The sequence below is a fragment of the Salmo trutta genome, chromosome 33 (assembly GCF_901001165.1).
Source record: "Salmo trutta chromosome 33, fSalTru1.1, whole genome shotgun sequence".
Classification (NCBI taxonomy): domain Eukaryota; kingdom Metazoa; phylum Chordata; class Actinopteri; order Salmoniformes; family Salmonidae; genus Salmo; species Salmo trutta.
In genome coordinates, this window is record NC_042989.1 from 1,842,253 (window position 1) to 1,846,714 (window position 4,462).

A 4,462-nucleotide genomic window follows, 5' to 3' on the forward strand; every position below is an offset into this window, starting at 1 on the left:
TAAAAGTTTTACTCACGTTGGATGCGGTGAAGGAGAGCCCGCAGGTTTTGGTAGCGGGCCGTGTCGCTGGCACTGCATTGTCCTCAAAGCGAGAGAAAAAGTTGTTAAGTTTGTCTGGGAGCAAGACATCGGGGTCATGTTTCCGGTCGCCTTGCCCTGATTAAAAGCAGTGGTTCCCGCTTTCAGTTTTGAGCGAACGCTGCCATCAATCCACAGTTTCTGGTTGGGGAAGGTTTTAATAGTCGCTGTTGGTACAACATCACCGATGCACTTGCTAATAAACTCGCTCACCGAATCAGCGTATACATCAATGTTGATGTTCGACGCTATCCGGAACATATCCCTGTCCACGTGATCGAAGCATTCTTGAAGCGTGGAATCAGATTGGTCGGACCAACGTTGAACAGATCTGAGCACGGGAATTTCCTGTTTTAGTTTCTGTCTATTGGCTTGGAGCAACAAAATGGAGTCGTGGTCAGATTTGCCGAAAGGAGGGCGAGGGATGGCTTTGTATGTGGCTCGGGAAGGTAGAGTAACAATTGGCCTAGACCAGGCTGCATGTAACAGGTTTACAAATGACCTGACAGATAGAACTCGATGTGTATCTACTGATGGTGTAAAATTTCCTGGATATTACGAAAAATGTCCCGCAGGGGTCGATTCTGGGTCCTATCCCTTTTACTGTTTACATTATCAATATCGAAAACTTGTAACCTACAATTGTATGCTGATGATACTGTTGTATATGCTATTGCACCCACGGTTGACCAGCCTCTATTCGAACTACAGTCTGCCTTTGTGATATTACAGAAAAACATTATTGATCTGAAATTTGAACGCAGGTTAAACTAAGTATACATTGTTCTCTAATGTGCATAAAAATAACTAACTAACTAACGTATAACTAACTAAAATAATGATTTTAGCATTATACAGTGCATTCGGAAAGAATTCAGACCCGCTGACATTGTGTTACATTACAGGCTTATTCTAAAAGGGATTAAATAACATGTTTTCCTCATCAATCTACACAATACCCCATAATGTCGAAGCAAAAACAGGTTTTTAGAAATGTTAGCAAATGTATAAAAAAATCCAAAATGAAATACCTTATTTACATAAGTATTCAGACCCTTTGCTATGAGACTTGAAATTGAGCTCAGGTGCATCCTGTTTCCATTGATCATCCTTGAGATGTTTCTACAACTTGATTGGAGTCCACCAGTGGTAAATGAAATTGATTGGACATGAGTTGGAAAGTCACCCACCTGTCGAGATAAGATCCAACAGTTGACAGTGCATGTCAGACCAAAAACCAAGCCACGAGGTCGAAGGAATTGACCGTAGAGCTCCGAGACAGGACTGTGTCGAGGCACAGATCTGGGGAAGTGTACCAAAAAATGTATGCAGCATTAAAGTTCCTCAAGAACACAGTGGCATCCATCATTCTTAATAAATGGAAGAAGTTTAGAACCACCGAGACTCCTCCTAGAGCTGGCCGCCCGGACAAACTGAGCAATCGGGGGAGAAGGGCCTTGGTCAGGGAGGTGACCAAGAACCCGATGGTCACTCTGACAGAGCTCCAGATATCCTCTGTGGAGATGGGAGATCCTTCCAGAAGGACAACCATCTCTGCAGTACTCCACCAATCAGGCCTTTATGGTACAGTGGCCAGACGGAAGCCACGACAGGCACATGACAGCCCGCTTGGAGTTTGCCAAAAGGCACCTAAAAGGACTCTCAAACCATGAGAAACAAGATTCTCTGGTCTGATGAAACCAAGATTGAACTCTTTGACCTGAATGCCAATCGTCACATCTGGAGGAAACCTGGCACCATCCCTACGGTGAAGGTGGTGGTGGCATCATCACCATCATCATCATCATGCTGGACTGGGAGACTAATCAGGATGGAAGGAAAGATGAAAAGAGCAAAGTACAGAGAGAACCTTGATGAAAACCTGCTCAGGACCTCAGACTGGAGCGAAGGTTCACCTTCCAACAGGACAACAACCCTAAGCACACAGCCAAGACAACGCAGGAGTGGCTTCGGGACAAGTCTCTGAATGTCCTTGAGTTGCCCAGCCAGAGCCCGGACTTGAACCCGATCAAACATCTCTGGAGAGACCTGAAAACAGATGTGCGGCGACGCTCCCCATCCAACCTGACAGAGCTTGAGAGGATCTGCAGAGAAGAATGGGTGAAACTCCCCAAATCCAGGTGTGGCAAGCTTGTAGCGTCATACCCAAAAAGACTTGATACTGTAATCACTGCCAAAGGTGCTTCAGCAAAATACTGAGTAAATGGTCTAAGTACTTATGTAAATGTGATATTATGTTTTATGTTTCATTTGCACACATCAATCTATTATGTGTAGATTGAGGAAGGGAAAAAATGATTTAATACATTTTAGCTAAATAGTAGAAAGCAGATTATTCAGTCAGTGCTCCAATCAGTCCTAGACTATGACGACGTCATCTATTTGAACGCAGCTGCCACTTCATTAAAGCTCTTAGATGCAGTTTATTATAGCACACTACACTTTATTATAGGTGACAATTTTACTACTCATCACTGCCATCTCTACCAGAAGGTTGGTTGGCCCTCTTTGATGTCACATTGGTTGATACATTGCTCTGTTTTCATTTAAAAAGCCCTTTTACAAATAGTCACACTGTACCTAACATCTTTACTAAACTTTAGACATACAAGTTACCACACGCGCTCTCAGGGATGGCTAACTTTCGAAATTCCTTTGGTCTCTACTGAGTTAGGTAAATCAGCTTTTCGCTTTCTTGCACCTTGTTTGTGGAACAATCTTTAAAAAAAATTGTACTTGTGTTTTGTAGTTATATTTTCATGTGTGTATATTCTGTCATTTATGTAATTCGGGGCTCATCTGTAAAAGGACCTTGGTCTCAGTATGACATCCCTGATAAAATAAAGGTTAAATAAATAAAAATATATTTTTTTAAATCACAGCCCTAAGCAAAAGTAGAGGGCAGTGTGTCATGCCGCCCCCTGGGTCCTGCAGTAAGGACACACAATCTGGAGGCGTGGGCATGGTCAGGCGATTTGTGCCAGAACACACCCACCCACCTTCCAGCCCACCCAGGCACGCACATACACGTGGGATGTTTTTAAATTGATCTTAAGAAACATATTAGTATCAATCATTGAACATTGAATTTGTTTAGGGTAAAAACGTAGGCCTAATTATGTTGTTTAATAAGAGTCTATTGATGCACCCAAGCAATCTAAGTAACATAATAAAAAAAATCCCCATCGTAATCCATCAATTTAAACTAGAGATATGTCGCATGGGCTCTGTCTCAATCTACCGCATCTGCCAATGGCGGCCTTCTGCATCTGTGGTGGAAGGTGTATGAGCTACAGCAGTGTTTGTCAGACCATGGGACATTCCCGAAAATCGGTCTACTCACTAAAAAGCCTGTAGTGACCGAATGGTTTGGCCTACAAAAATCTACTCTATGGAAAGATGATTCTTGCACGAACACAATGGTGTTCTCTGTTTTGCTCTACAAACCCCATAAGCATCTAAAAGTAACAAGGTACTGGTTGAAAAAAAATATGCAAGAATGGATGTAGTTTTGTGCCAACAGAAAAAAGGTGTTAAATTTGAATCCAAAAAACGAAATATTTTCTGAGCTTTCTTATATCATCTAGATATAGGACACTTCAAAACCTTATTCCATATGATTTATTTGTTGACTCTGTTTTGCCATTTATTAATGTGTTATTCAATGTGTTTCTATGGGCTATAGAAGTAAAGGTCAAATTCAATTTTTGATCATATCATTTTTTTAATATATTTTTTTGAACCCAACAAAAAAAGACTGTGTAATTAAATTATGCAAATACTGAGCTATATTTTTGTTTCTACTAGTCCTGTGGTCTCGAATAGGGAAATTGCATCAATGATGTCCATTTTTTTAATTCATCTCGTGTTTGGCATGTCTCTTGCAATTCACAGCAGCACTGATAGATGTGTTGACATGACAACTGTATCAGAGTTTTGAATGACCCTTTTGTTCCATGCTGGCTGAAGACCTCGCTAGCCAGTAACTTGCTAACGGCAGACACAGATGAAAGGGGAGACATATAAGTGTCTCTGCCATAGATGTAAACTTTTAATTAAATGTGCTGACACCCAACAGTCAAATTCTGGGCCCAGTAGAGTAGCTATCTAGCTACAGTATATGAACCACATCCCTCTGCAAACATGCCTTCTCTGATGTTGGTTACAAGGCAGTACTTATTTAAATTATGTAAGAGAATACCATGTTACCATTGGTGTATTAAAATTAGAGTTAAGGTGAAGCAATCCTATCCCCTTAATAATTCCGCCTCCTGAATCCAATTGTTTGACATAGGGAGGGGACCTGTAACTTTCTGATCAAACTTGATCAATTTAGAAGCAACAGTCATTTTTCATACTTTGG